The 15280-nt window shown below is 49.3% G+C and overlaps 1 protein-coding gene across 7 annotated transcripts in view; it reads left to right on the top strand.

Moving 5' to 3' along the window:
• Positions 1-9526: 9526 nt before the first annotated feature.
• The window catches only part of SMOX (spermine oxidase), a 126955-nt gene continuing 121201 nt past the window's right edge, over positions 9527-15280 (top strand). For 2 of the 7 annotated variants that reach the window (XR_014255155.1, XR_014255156.1), the window contains exon 1: positions 9538-9739. The gene's annotated coding sequence lies outside the window, so the exon portion shown is untranslated. Of the gene's footprint in view, positions 9740-15280 lie in introns of all 7 variants that reach the window. The other 5 variants (XM_082431898.1, XM_082431896.1, XM_082431899.1 and 2 more) reach the window with 5 other exon arrangements.

Below are 15280 nucleotides of genomic sequence, written 5' to 3' on the forward strand. Positions count from 1 at the left end.
CAGCAATCAACCCATCCTGTTTACTTGTCACCAACACAGTGCGTTGTGGTCAGCAACGCTGTCTGCCACAGCCCCGCAGGGTGGGGTGGGGGCCAGGATGCTGACACACACAGGCACACACACTCAGCCGTGACCAGGTCAGTCTGCCCCACCTGAGCTATGAGGTCCTGGGCTGTCCCACTCTGATGTCTGGGATGTTGTGAGACAGTCACCTGGACTGAGCTTGGCACAGACTCAGGGCTCAGAAAATATCTCCTGACTGAAGCTGAGTGCACAGTGCACAGCTCTTCGGAGGGTGGGGGAGGTCTCAGAAGCCAGAAGGGCAGCACCCAGAGGGGATAATGTTAGAAGGCATCTTGCTCAGAGCTCCTACTTCTATATGAGGGCATTAGGACCAGAGACGGCAAAGAGCTTGGAGAATGGTTTACCCTTAACCACGTCCCCTCTCTGCTCTGCCTCTCTTGACTAGTTCATGTGATTTGAGACACACATCTTTGTTTTTCTTGGTTTCCCCAAATCCTGTGCAGTGGCTACTATACAGGGTTAGGCTGGAGATTGACAAGGTTTCTAGGGGTTGGTGGTACGAGTGGGGAAAGGGCGGGAGTAAGGCTAGACGTGTGGGGGACAGATGGTGGTGGAGGCATGGAGGAATCGAGGCCAAGAAGTTGGTGCTCTGTTTTCAAGGTGATTGCCTAGGACCCAACCGCTAAGCTCTGAGCACAAGAGCCCAAGTAGACAAAGATGGTCAAACAAAAAAAATCCAAGGAAAAAATAAAACCCACATAAGCTTAGAGTCTAGATGGATGCCCTTTGATGCTTTGCAGAATTCCTGAGGTCATCTGGAACTTGCCAGGGTCTACATCCTGGCCTGATTTCATCCAACTATGACGGTGAAGAACCAGACAGACATGGGTTCAGGGGCACAACTCCATCACTCATTACTGTGTGACTGGGGCCCATGCTTCCACTAAGAAATGACTCATTGTCTGAAATTCAGATTGAACTGGGTGTCCTAAATTTTTATTTGCTAAATCTGGCAACCCTTCCAAACCCTCCAAAAGTCGGCCCCCACCTCCAGCCCGAGGCCACTGGTAGCAGACCCTGAATTACTTTGAAGTCTGGGATTTCATCTAAAAAACTCACATAAAATTTAAGTTCATCTCCATGTTTCTATCCTTGTTTTGATATAAAACAGGTATTAAACTATTGGGTTAGAAAGCAAATATATTTCACTTATTTACACCTGGTTATGGAGTTGTTAAGGCCTTCTCATCTCAATGGCCAACTTTCCAGGTGGACAGAAGGAGGCCCTGGGCTGCACGCGGGGCCCTGGGATTCTTTGCACCAGGTACCAGTGAACTAGGAAAGGAAGAGCAGGAGGGTGGGACTTTCACAAGGTCATGTTTGTTCAATTTAAAGGACTTCATTTTTGTCTTCTTATTTTACCTTTTTGATTGGTGTTTAATTGTCTCTTCTTTCACAAAATGGGAATCATTTTAGTTAAAAAAATTAAATTCCCTTACTTGGTAAAGTAAAGGGTAGGCAGGCAAGCAGAGCCAGAGCCTCCAGAAAAGCAGGGAGGAGGCAAGAAGGCACAAACCCCCCGAAAACAGCAGAGGGTGTTTTCAGAGCAGTGGCTACACACTGGAATAATCAGGATGCCCAAGTGGCACCCCAGACCCCTGCATCAGAACCTTTAGGGGTGGGACCCAGGTGTCAGTGCTTTTTAAAGCTTCCTAGGTTATTCCATTATTCAGCTAAGGTTGATACCTTTGCTTTGGACCTTTGCTACTCAAAGTCTGGCCTGAGGATTAGAGGAATCAGCTTCACCTGGGAGCTGGTTAGAAATGCAGAATCTCAGGCCCCACCCCAGACCTGCTGAATCAGAACATGCATTTAACAGAGTCCCCCAGTGCTTTGTACGCAGTCTGAGAGAACCTGCTTTAGTGGATCTGTCAGGAGCCTCATCTTTTTATTTTTTTAATTAAAAAAATTTTTTTTATTTTTAAAATCTTTATTGGAGTATAATTGCTTTACAATGGTGTATTAGTCTGTGCTTTATAACAAAGTGAATCAGCTATACATATACATATATCCCTATATCTCCTCCCTCTTGTGTCTTCCTCCCACCCTTCCTATCCCACCACTCTAGGTGGTCATAAAGCACCAAGCTGATCTCCCTGTGCTTTGTGGCTGCTTCCCACTAGCTATCTATTTTACATTTGGTAGTGTATGTATGTCCATGTCACCCTCTCACTTCGTCCCAGCTTACCCTTCCCCCTCCCCGTGTCCTCAAGTACATTCTCTATGTCTGTGTCTTTATTCCTGTCCTGCCCCTAGGTTCTTCAGAACCAATTTTTTTTTTTAGATTCCACATATATGTGTTAGCGTACGGTATTTGTTTTTCTCTTTCTGACTTACTTCACTCTGTATGACAGACTCTAGGTCCAGCCACCTCACTACAAATAACTCAATTTCGTTTCTTTTTATGGCTGACTAATATTTCATTGTATATATGTGCCACATCTTCTTTACCCATTCATCCGTCGATGGACACTTAGGTTGCTTCCATATCCTGGCTATTGTAAATAGAGCTAAAATGAACATTGTGGTACATGATTCTTTTTGAATTATGGTTTTCTCAGGGTATATGCCCAGTAGTGGGATTGCTGGGTCGTATGGTAGTTCTATTTTTAGTTTTTTAAGGAACCTCCACACTGTTCTCCATAGTGGCTGTATCAATTTACATTCCCACCAACAGTGCAAGAGGATTCCCTTTTCTCCACACCCTCTCCAGCATTTATTGGTTGTAGATTTTTTGATGATGGCCATTCTGACCAGTGTGAGATGATACCTCATTGTAGTTTTGATTTGCATTTCTCTAATGATTAGTGATGTTGAGTATCCTTTCATGTGTTTGTTGGCAATCTGTATATCTTCTTTGTAGAAATGTCTATTTAGGCCTTCTGCCCATTTTTGGATTGGGTTGTTTGTTTTTTTGATATTGAGCTGCCATGAGCTGCTTGGAAATTTTGGAGATTAATCCTTTGTCAGTTGCTTCATTTGCAAATATTTTCTCCCATTCTGAGAGTTGTCTTTTCGTCTTGTTTATGTTTTCCTTTGCTGTGCAAAAGCTTTTAAGTTTCATTGGGTCCCATTTGTTTATTTTTGTTTTTATTTTCATTTCTCTAGGAGGTGGGTCAAAAAGGATCTTGCTATGATTTATGTCATAGAGTGTTCTGCCTATGTTTTCCTCTAAGAGTTTTATAGTGTCTGGCCTTACATTTAGGTCTTTAATCCATTTTGAGTTTATGTTTGTGTATGGTGTTAGGGCGTGTTCTAATTTCATTCTTTTACACGTAGTTGTCCAGTTTTCCCAGCACCACTTATTGAAGAGGCTGTCTTTTCTCCATTGTATATTCTTGCCTCCTTTATCAAAAATAAGGTGGCCATATGTGCGTGAGTTTATCTCTGGGCTTTCTATCCTGTTCCATTGATCTATATTTCTGTTTTTGTGCCAGTACTATACTGTCTTGATTACTGTAGCTTTGTAGTATAGTCTGAAGTCAGGAAGCCTGATTCCTCCAGCTCTGTTTTTCTTTCTCAAGATTGCTTTCAGGAGCCTCATCTTGATGGGGTGGTCTTAGCTGCAGCTGGCCTCCTTTAATGGGAACCTGAAGGCCACAGGTGCTCGTCCCTCCATTGGAGTCTGCTCAGTATCTCCTGCTGCTGGGTGTACAAAGTTGAAGACTTACTTACAGCAATGGAGCTTGTATCCTTTGCCTGTGTCTGTTAGTGTATTTTCATTAGTGCATCATTATTCCATCAGAACAAATGTACAGTGACCAAGGATATTGGCTGAAGATCAGGGAATCCTGTCCTGGAGGAGAAACCTAAGGACTCCAGTCAGGGTGTGTGGCGAGGACAAGATAAAGTATACAGTTTGGCCTTGACTTCAGATGCAATATTCATATACTGCATGCCCGGTTTTGAGCCAAGTACTCTCTTGTTTTCTAACTCTTTCGTCAATCAGATGGAATTGACATAACTTGTAAAAGGCTGGGGGTGGGGAACGATGATACTCTTTATTTGTCCTTCTATATCAGCAGCTATTCCCACAACAGTGCTGTGCAACAACCGTGAAACCTCGGTGGCATACAACAACTAGTATTTATTTCTCATGTATATGTGGGTTGACTGAGGTGACTGTTGATCTCATGTATCTATAAGTTGGCTGGGTGCTGGCTTATCCAGGCTTGCATCAGACAGGCGCCTCAAGATAAATGGCCTTAGGGAGTTTGGCTCTAAGTGCTGGGTTGAGCTCTGGTCTGCTTCTTGTGTCTTCATTTTGTGGCCCCAGAATGAAGGGCAGTAGTTATCCAGGGGAGCATTTCTAATGGAGATGTTGAAAGCATAAGAAGGAAGTAGAAACATGCAGGAACTCTTAAGACTGAGGCTCACAACTGACACGCTACCACTTCTACCCCATTTCATTGATCAGAGAAAGTCATACGGTCAAGCCCAATATCAGTGGGTGGGAAAATATACTCCACCTCCCTGAGTCCATGGCAATAATATGGGAGCACAATACTACACAGGGAAGTGAAGAATTATGGCCCATACGTCAACTCACTGCATCCTCCAACCAGAAACTATACTGCCTTGGGAATATGTGACCCATCCCTTCTAGAACTTTATAAACTCCCCCATGGAAGAGGCTGCTGGCTGTTCACCAAAAATCACTTTTCTACCCTTCCTGGGCTCCCAGCTAGAACACATTTCCCGGCCTTCCTTGTATTTAGGTGTGACTATGTGACTTGTTTTGGCTAATGGTATGTGAGTTGAAGTAATGTCATTTTTCAAGCTAAGGCTTTCCTCTGCTGCTGGCGTTGTGCAGATGACTATAAGGCTGTAATGGTTGCTGAAGACACAAGTTGAAATGAGCCTAGATCCCTGAATCACTATGTGGAGGAAGGCCATTATGAAATGGGAACACTTCTTTATCGTGTGGGTAAGATATACATTTCTATTATGTTCGAACCACTGTATTTTTGGGTCTCCTTGCTATAGGAGGCAGCATTATTGTTACTAATACACTTCTTAAAGCCCTTCTTCAAGGGCTCTGTTCTCATAACACAGGGAGACCCAACTCCCTGTGATGGTGGGTGTGGAAGTACTTTGTAAATTGTGAAGTTCTCCACACACATGAAGTCTATGATTAACACTTTACTAATGTTTCAACTCAAAATGCAGTGTAAGTCAGCTGTACTGATGTGGCAGAGACTGATGTTAATAATTACTGATATCTAGAGGGGGCCTGATGGTTTAGACATCAGTTTTCACGTCCTTTATTCTTTTAAATTTTCACCATAACCCTGAGAGACAGGCTTTTATCACTACCCCCATTTAAAGGATGACAAAAGGGAGTCTGGCAAACTTGCTAAAGGCCTCACAGCTGGTCAGGTGCCTGAGCCTGACCTTCTTCCTTTTGTCATTCTGGGAGAAACCAATGAGGAGCTGTCTTACCTCCAGGCCACTTTGCACCAATCAGCCTCCAAAGTCTCCCTTGGGGGGACAGGAAAACAGGTTATACCCAAGGCTGATGCTGGTGGCTTGATTTGTAAGGAGCATTTAAAGTTCCAGGCCCTAGTTAAAACTGCCTACCCAAGGAATCTGTTCTTGAAGATAAGAGAGAGGTATTTCTTGGGGCTTCTGCTTTGTGGTAGATTATCTGCAAAGATGGCTCCTAAGGATTCCTTCTATCCCTGTATGCACATTTGTTATGGGTTGAATTATGTCCCTCCCAATAGACATCTTGGATATGTTGGAGATATATTGGAGTCCTAATCCACAGGACCTCAGAATGCGACCTTATTTGGAGATAGGGTCTTCACAGAGGTAATCAAGTTAAAATGAAGTCATCAGGGTGGGCGCTAGTCCATTGGTGTCTTTATAAGGGGGAATTTGGGCACAGAGATAGGCATAGGCACACTGGGAGAACTCATGTGAAGACAAAGGAATGAAGGCAGAGACTGGGGCGTTGCATCTACAAGCCCAGGAACACCAAACCATCAGAAGCTAGGAGAGAGGAATGGAACAGATTCTCTTTCTCTCATAAAAGGAATCAACCTCCCTGACACCTTGGTCTCAGACTTCCAACCTCCACAACTATGAGACAATACATTGATTAAGACACCCAGTTTGTGGGACTTTGTTGCAGCAGCCCTAGTAAACTAATATAACACCCCACTTCCTCCCATCAAGAGGTAGAGTCAGTTTATCCTCCCTTTGAATCTGAGCTGGATTTGTGACTTTCTTTAGCTAATAGAATGTGACAGAAATAATGAATTGGTAGTTCTAGGCCTAGGTCTTTTTTTTTTTTTTTAATTTATTTTTTATTTATTTATGGCTGTGTTGGGTCTTCGTTTCTGTGCGAGGGCTTTCTCTAGTTGTGGCAAGCGGGGACCACTCTTCATCGCGGTGCACGGGCCTCTCACTATCGTGGCCTCTCTTGTTGCGGAGCACAGGCTCCAGACGCGCAGGCTCAGTAATTGCGGCTCATGGGCCCAGTTGCTCCGCGGCATGTGGGATCTTCCCAGACCAGGGCACGAACCCGTGTCCCCTGCATTGGCAGGCAGACTCTCAACCACTGCGCCACCAGGGAAGCCCCAAGGCCTAGGTCTTAAGATGCCTGGCAGCTTCCATTTTCACCCTCTGGGAAGCCAGGCTGCCATGTTGTTAGTATATTCTGTTGGAGAGGTCACACAGAGAGAGAAGCCATTTGGATTGTTCCAGCTCCAGACAAGCTTCCAGTTGATGTCCCTAGTCAACACTGAATGCAGCAGAAGAACAATCTAGCTGGGCCCAGTGCACCCAAAGAATTGTAAGGAAGAAATCATTGTTCTTTTAAGCCACTGAGCTTTGGGGGTGGTTTGTTACACAGCAATAGACAACTGAAATGTGCACCTTCATTTTTTTGGCAGGTACTCCAGCACTTCTGCCACTGTTGTTCCTAAAGCCAGGTGCCACCAGTACCATTCTCCTCCTGAATGGATTCTGGGTGATGCCTGTCTCCAGACCTTGCTCACTTCCATATGAAAATTTGCAATAGTGCATCTGGTTGGCAGGAGTTGGATGATGCCAGGAGATTGGGAAAGAGTGTTTCTGGCTTTGAAAGTAGGTGGTGCAGGAAAGTTTCCCAAACATAGAAGAATGTTCAAAAGGTAGTGGGCACCCCTGAAACATAATGAAGGTCTTCAATAATGGCCAATATTTTTTTGTGAACCTACTGTGTGCTTGGCACACAGTTTGGGGTCCATTCATCTTCTAATGGTAAACAGTGCCCTGACTTCACCCTTCCTCACTCTCCATCCCTGTGGTTTAGATGGGATCAACCCCAGGGTTGGGCTTGTGATTCAGGCCCCAACAATGACATGTGACCCAGTCAGAGCCAACTTGGTGTAACCTTTGCTTTTTGCTGGGACAGCTGAAAGAAATGAGGACTTGGGCTGTGAGGATGGAGCCTAGAGCTGCTGGCAGCCATCCTGCTGCTGCAAAGAACAGAGATGAGAGATGAGAAGAGGAAGACCAAGTCTTGATATTTTTTGAGCTTCTTGGTACTGGATCAGTCATACCATTGGAGTCTTCTGTTATGTGAGCCTGCACATCTCCTATTTGCTTACAAGTCAATTTAAATAGTTTCCCATCATTTGTAATTTGTCAAGTCCACCTTTTTCTTTTTTTTTAAAGAGTGTAAGATTTTTTTTTAATGAATTTATTTTATTTATTTTATTTTTGGCTGTGTTGGGTCTTTTGTTGCTGCGCGCGGGCTTTTCTCTAGCTGTGGTGAGCCGGGGCTACTCTTCGTTGCAGTGCGTGGGCTTCTCATTATGGTGGCTTCTCTTGTTGCAGAGCACGGGCTCTAGGCGTGCGAGTTTCAGTAGTTGCGGCTCATGGGCTCTAGAGTGCAGGCTCAGTAGTTGTGGCACATGGGCTTAGTTGCTCCATGGCATGTGGGATCTTCCAGGACCAGGGCTTGAACCCGTGTCCCCTGCATTGGCAGGTGGATTCTTAACCACTGTGCCACCCGGGAAGCCCTGTCAAGTCCATCTTAATCTTGTTTAATACAAGTCTTTGGAGTAGAGACCATTTTACGGATGAGAAAACTGAAACACAGATTAACTTCCTCAAGGCCACATGGAGGCAGAATCCAAACCCAAGAAAGCTAATCCTGAGAGCCACTTATAAACATTCTGCTCTCCTTGGTGACAGGGAAGGATTCACAAAGGAGGGTGTGACATTTAACCTGACATTTAACTCCAAGGGGACACAGGGGTTTGTTAGGAGCAGGGAGAAAGGCTTCTAGGTGGAGGGAATAGCTTGGGCAATGACAAGGACTTTGCGCTAAGAAGAAACCTCACCTGAAATTCACCTTGTCCCTGGCCTGCAGTCTGTACTCAAGAGTGTCCCTCTTTCAGGGGAGCATCAAACTCCATTTCTGCAGGAACACCTCTGTCTTCCTGGTCTCTGGACCCATGTGTACCTATGCTCTGCACTGGGGCCTGGTGGGTTCCCTGTGGGGTCCAGGTTAGGTGGGGCACCCTCCTCAGCCTGAAAGACAGTTCAGGCAGGGACCCAGCTTCCACAGAAGGCTTGCTCCCATTGGACTGGATCTCTATCAGCCCCAGGAGGCCCTGGAGATGCTCACAGGTTAAACAGAATGAAATTGTCAGAGACCACTGCCCCCTACCCCCCCTTAAAGTAGAACAGTGAAAGACTACCGGGGAGCAGAATCTCAAATAGAAAAAGAATAAACAAATAACCTCCAAATCTTTGATTTTTTTTTTAAGGAAAAAAATGACCCTCATACTTACAGTTGCTTCGGGTTTTATTAAATTCAGGACGAGGCAGTAGGTACCAGTGAAAGATATTTCTTACAGAGGCCACCTCCGCTCAAGGTCGTGGCTGTGAAGGGACAGGCTCCAGCGATTTGAATGCCCCCTTTCCCCTTGCAGTTGAAGGTTCGAGATTAATGCGAGGAGGTATGGGAGGGGGTGGTGGTGGCTGGGTGCGGCAGTAGTGTTGCAGAGAAAATGAGGTTGGAGGTGGCCCCCTGGGGACGAGCCCTCTGACCCCAACTGAGATCCAGTGGAGGGTCTGCCGGAGTGAAGGCAGCTCCGGGAGGACAGAGAGGCGCCCCTTCCTTTCAACAGGAGGGTTTCGAGTTCTGCGGGTAAACTGAGGCCTGCGTCCTTGCTCTGCTCGTCGCCTGGCAGGCAGCTTCGGCTCCACGTTACGCCCAAGCACAGGGCGCGGAAGGCTGGGCTGCCTGCTTTTCTTTTGGGGACAGGTGGGGACGTTCGGCGCCCAGCCTGAGGAGGGGGCCGTGGAACCCAGATGGGAAGCGTGGGCCCGGGTCCCTCCGCAAGGAGAGTCACTGAGGTTCTCTGCCAACGCAGCCTTCAGCCTCCCCACCCGCGGCGGGAGGGTCGGGGGAGGAGCTCGGCGCGTCCCCGCCCCGAGGCGGAGCGGGGGCCGGGCCTGAACAGACTGGGAGGGGTGGGCCGGGGACGCTAGGCGGAGCGGGGCCCCACACAGGCCGCGGCGGCTGGCTCGGGCCCCTACGGTCCCGGCGGCGGCTGGAGGAGGAAGCCAGGCGGCTGAAGAGAAGGGGAGGCGGAGGAGGCCGAGGTGGAGAGCCGCTCGTCGCAAACTCACTTCCCCGGCTCAGCAGGGAAAGGTACCACGCGCGGCTGCTCCCGGCTCCCCGACCCCCGGCCGCCGGCCCCGCTCGAGCGCAGCCTGGAGCTGCGTCCGCCGCGGGAGGGTGAGGGGCCCGCTGCGGCCCCGAGGGCTCGTCCGGCCCGGGGCTCCGGCAGCCGGAGTGGCGCTCGGGCGGGAGGGCCAGGTTGCCCGGCATTCCCGGAGGCCGGCGAGGGCGGTGGGCGCCGCGCCCCTTCGCTCGCGTCGTGGGAGGCGGCGGTCAGGCCGGGTGGCGGTGGTCCCGAGGCGGGGGGCTGTGGGAGGGTGGAAGGCAGGCAGGACCCTGGGGCTGCGTGCAGCTGGGGAGCGCCCGCGGCGCCCGGCGGGCGCGCTCCGTGGGCGCAGACAAAGCCGGGCGCGGACGCCCCGCGACGGCTTGGGCCGCCCAGAGCATGGGCACTGGGGAGGGAAGAGGAGGCGCCGGGGCGACGGCTGGGACACGGGGAGAGGCTGGACCGCCCTCCCAAAGGGCGTCCAGGTGGTCTTCTCGGGGTGTCCCCCGGACAATGTGGGGAGCAGCTCTCTCCGAAGAGCCAACTAGGGGCTCACGGGCTGCGCTGGGCTAGGCGAGAGCCAGGCTCGGAAAGGGGTAGGGAGTGTCGAATGCTCAATTTGGGGGAGGGACTCAGAGAAGCCACTGCCCAGGGGTGGGGGCTGGGGCTCTGGTAGAGCCGGTGAGGGGCCTGGGGACCCCCTCGGAACTTGCACCAGGAAGCGGGGTATGGCCTGATAAGAGAAGCGCCGTGGCTGGCACCTGTGGTGAGATGTGCCCACAGGTTGGTTGAACAGTCTGCCGGTGGTGGCACATCCCGTGCCAATCCGCGGAGGGTGTGGGTAACTTGTCAGTGTTTGGAGCAGGCAGCAAAACGGCAAGTGTCTAGGGGGGTCACTGGAATGGGTAGGCGTGCATCTGAAAGTGTGTGTAGTGAAGGCCCCACATCTGCGTTTTGCATCTTTGCCCCCCTCCCTTTTCCTCTTGTTAGCTGGGCTCCTGCCACAGGCTAATGCCTAACTAGGGTTCCAAGATGGTCTGCTCCCTGTCCCCCATTCTTCAAGTTACTTCCCCTCGCTCCAGTATTAAAAGTGGCTACTTTCCCCCTGGATCATTCACAACAGTGTAAGAACATGCTTTGCCACCCCTCCCCTCCATTTTATGGCCCCCCTTTTTTCCTTCATCCCTCATTCTCCCCTAGCTACAGACACACTTCTCCATTTCCCTTCACAGCAAAACTTCTGCAGAGAGCTGTCTGTACTTGTGGTCCCTGGGTTCTTCAGCTCACTTGACCTGGCTTTGGTCCCACCAATTCACTGAAACTACTCAAGTAAAGGTCTCCTGTGATTTACACTCCCCCACAAGTAGGTCTTCCTTGACCTCCCTTGGTCTTGATCATTCTCTCCCATATCCTTTCTTGGCTTCTCCTGGTTTTCTTCCTTACCAACCCCCCTTTACCCCAACCAAAGCCCTTCCTTACTTGTCTTTAAGGACAACTCCTTCACTCACTCTGAATGTTGGAGGATCCCCGGGCTCTGTTCTCAGCCCGCTCCTCTCCGCTGAGTCCCTTCTATTTACATACCCCTCAAGCTCTCATTTTTTCTTATAAGTTTTAAAATCAAACATTAATTTACAAACACAGGTCTTAAATGTATATCATTTTCATTCTCATGATTTTAAGTAGCAAATTTTATCTCCAGTCCCAACCTCTCTATCCAGCCATCTATCTGATGACTTATGGCATCACAGGTATGAAAAAGTTAATATGGGTGAAACAGAACCCTGACTGCGCTCCCCAAGCATGACTCTCTGCAGGCCTTCCCATCTCAGTAAAGGACCCATAACCCACCCACCATTAAAGACAGGAAACCAGGTGGCATCATCTCCTCCCTTTTCCTCCCTCTCCACATCTAGTGCTAAAGCAAGTGCTTTTGGTTCTTTTTGCCAAATCTATCTCAGGCCTATTCTTCATGCTCTGACTCCACTGCTGCTGCCCTAGGCTACTGCCCCAGGCCAAGCCACCTTTTATATCTTGCCTGAATATTGTAGTAGCTTTTGCCTGCTTTCCCTAAGTCTGCAATTGCCTCCTCAAATCCATTTTAACAGAGCAGCAAGAACAATTTAGAAAAATATTGAGTAGTCTCATTCCTCTAAGACCCTCAATAACTCCCTATTGCACTTGGAATGAAATTTCAAAGCTTTCCCCTGGCCTTTCAGATCTTCCAAGGTCTGGTCACTGCTGACCTCCCCCAGCCTTATCCTAATACTGTCCCCTTTTCATCTTCCTGACAGCCATACCTGAATCACTTCTGCCCCTTGAACACCTAAGCTTTTTCCTGCCCTGTGTTCTTTGCCTGTGCTGTTTTCTCTGCCTGGAATGTTCTTCCAAGGTTTTCTACTGGGCTGGCTATGCTCCTTCTTATTTTTCAGGTCTCAGCTTAAATATGCCTTCCTCATATGCCTTCCCAGTCTTGGTAGAAGCCCATCATTCCCTGTAATTCATCGTAGCACCTGGTTTACTTTCTTCATTGTATTTATCACAGTTCATAACCATTTGTTGCAGTTGTCTGTTTACTTTTTCTGGCTTTCTAAGGGCTGGAACCTTGACTGAATGGCCCACTGCTGTATCTAGAGCATTTAGCACAGTCCCTGGCATGTAGCTGATACTCAGGAAATCTTGAGCCAGGTGGAAAGGTCAAGGCAGTGCAGGAGCCCCCTGTAAACCTCAGGTGATCCTAAGGATTTTTATTTTCTTTCCATGAAAGCAGTTGTGCAAATCACTGCAAGAATCTGAGGGGGTCAGTGGGAAAAAGGGAAGGCTCAAAGGCAGGCCTGTATGCCTAGTGGGAGATTGGGTGGGTCTGAGGGGGTGTGGAGTTGATGTGGGTTGCTGTGGGTGGGGGAGAAATGATTTCCTTTGCTCTCTTTGGTGGAAATCCAGACTGGGTCAACAGAGGAGTGTGTGCCTGTGTGCTTGTGTGTGTTTTCTAACTCATGAGATGGGGATGGCCTGGGCAGCCAGGGCTTTATTTTACCCAATCTCTTGGGTGAGTGCTGGGTGCCTAGCCCTCAGGGCAGGGAGTTGAAGGGGAGGCAGAAGCTGGAGTTGGGGGGTCTCTGTAGACCCTTGTCTTTCCACACACAGCTCTCCTTTTTGCACAGAGGAGCCAACTGAGAATTGAGCTGTTTGGCTAGTGCTCTCAGAATGGAGGGCTAAGAAATGAGGGACCTCAGATCTGGGAGAGGGAAGCTTGGCCCTGGACAGCGGGACTGGTGATGGACCAAGGTAACATTGGGAGGTGAGCGCTGGAACTAGGGGATGGGGGTTCAGATCAGGGCTGGGCTGGCATGCCTAGGAAAAGCTTTGAGCTGGGATAGATGGAAGAAAGGAGGGTATCCTGGGTGGGAGAAATCAGGCAGAGGCCAAGAGGCTAGGCCAGGGCCCTGGTATACTCACTGCGTGCCAGGCAGTGTTCTAAGGACTTTGCAAATATTAGCTCCTTTGATCCTCTTTTCTTTTTAATAAATTTATTTATTTATTTATCTTTTTATTTTTGGCTGCATTGGGTCTTTGTTGCTGCACATGGGCTTTTTCTAGTTGCAGCGAGCGGGGGCTACTCTTCATTGTGGTGGCTTCTCTTGTTGCGGAACACGGGCTCTAGGTGTGTGGGCTTCATTAGTTGTGGCACATGGGTTCAGTAGTTGTGGCTCGTGGGCTCTAGAGCGCAGGCTCAGTAGTTATGGCACACAGGCTTAGTTGCTCCGCGGCATGTGGGATCTTCCCGGACCAGGGCTTGAACCCGTGTCCCCTGAATTGGCAGGCAGATTCTTAACCACTGCGCCACCAGGGAAGTGCTCCTTGAATCCTCTTAACAGCTCTGTGAGGTAGGTCTTATTCCCATTTTCCAGACTGGAAGACTGAGGCACAGTCATACAGCTCGGTAGTGACAGAGCAAGGATTTGAACTTAGGCAGCCTGGCTCCAGAATAAATGCTCTAAGACACTCTACTCTGTCACTTCTTTCATGCCTCTCAGATATGCGCCAGCTGAAGTCTTCTTAACAAATGTTTTTTCCTGACCCGCAGAGGTGCCTGGCCTCAGGGCTGGGGAGGTAGGAAAGAAGTCACACCCTGTAAGGTAGAAAGGGTCCTCACTCAGAGTGGGCAGCTGAGTCTCTCTGTTTCTTCCAGGAGGGGCTCTGGGCCCAGGCCAGGTAGTTGGGTGTCATGCACACTGTGATTTCCGAGAGCTAGGGAGGACACCTACTTCTCGTACAAAAACAGCTCCCTGCTTGAGATGCCACCATTGGAGTGTCACTTCTCTGGGTTCAGCATTGCCACATTGCCCTCCTCATCTGCCTCTGGAGAGCCCAGAGAGGTCAGGTAGGAATGCTGCAGATAAACTGGCCTGTTTTGTATTCCATCTAGGATGTTGTGAGGTGGAGCTTCAGACTTGGCCTTGGGAAACCTGGATGGGGGTCTGAGTAGGGCTGGACTGAAGGTGGGAGCAGAGCTGGGGGAACAGAGAAATGGGAACTGAAAAGAGCTTAATCCACTTCAGTATTGGCCCTGTCCTTACCCCTTTTTGTCTGTCTGTAAAATGAGATTAGAGAGACTTTTTTTTGCTCCCCAGAGGTTGTAGAAGCCAGGAACTCCTTGAGGTTATAGAAGCCAGGAACTCCTTGAGGTTACATGCTTGAGTACCTTCTTGCAGACCCAGGGTAAAGAGCGAGGACTCCCCACGGGATGCCCGTCTGTAGGAACTGGGCCAGGAAGGAGGGAGTGGGGAGGAGGGTGTGGCAGCCTTGTCCTTTGAGGCTTTCCTGTTTGGTCATGAGGACACCTCTGGGCAGGTGACTTGGCCTCCCAGGGGCCTGGCTAATAGGCTGAGAAAGGGTTTGGAGTCTCTTTGCTGCAAATTCTGACCCCAGGGTTTAGGGGATCTGCTCATCTATCTCAGATCCTCCCAGCCCTCCAGGAAAAGAGGGAGGCAGACTCAGTGGCATTCTCTTCTGCATTTTGGGAAACTGAGGCCCAGAGCAAGCACATTGCTGCTGGAAGCTCACTAGGCCCATGTTTCTGAGGAGTGCTCCTTCTCTGGAGTATGCAGGAGGCTTGTCCACACTGCTTGAGTCCTTGTCTGCTGAGTTGAGGTGAAGGCTGTGGCAGAGCCTGAGTTCAGCAGGCTAGAGCTGAGGGTGGACTTTCCAACAACTGGACACTGGGCCTTGTTACCTCTGGTTGGCACCTGGCATCTTCTATGCCCCACTCTGGTGCTTGGGGCCACTGGGAACACAGGACAGGGTCCCCACTCACCAGGAAATAAGAATGAGCCATGCCAGATATGATGTAATGAGGTGCAGTTCAGACCAGCTTCTTGGAGGAGGTGGTGCTTTTAGAGCACCCTGAAGTCTTGGGTAGCTTTGACCGACACAGGAGGGGATGGCATTCCTGAGGTGGAAGGGGAGCCCAGGCCTGGACAAGTCAGTCAAATCATTGATTGTCAAGCCACTGAGTCTGGACTTGA

Source organism: Balaenoptera physalus, assembly GCF_965194825.1.
Source record: "Balaenoptera physalus genome assembly, chromosome: 16".
NCBI lineage: Eukaryota > Metazoa > Chordata > Mammalia > Artiodactyla > Balaenopteridae > Balaenoptera > Balaenoptera physalus.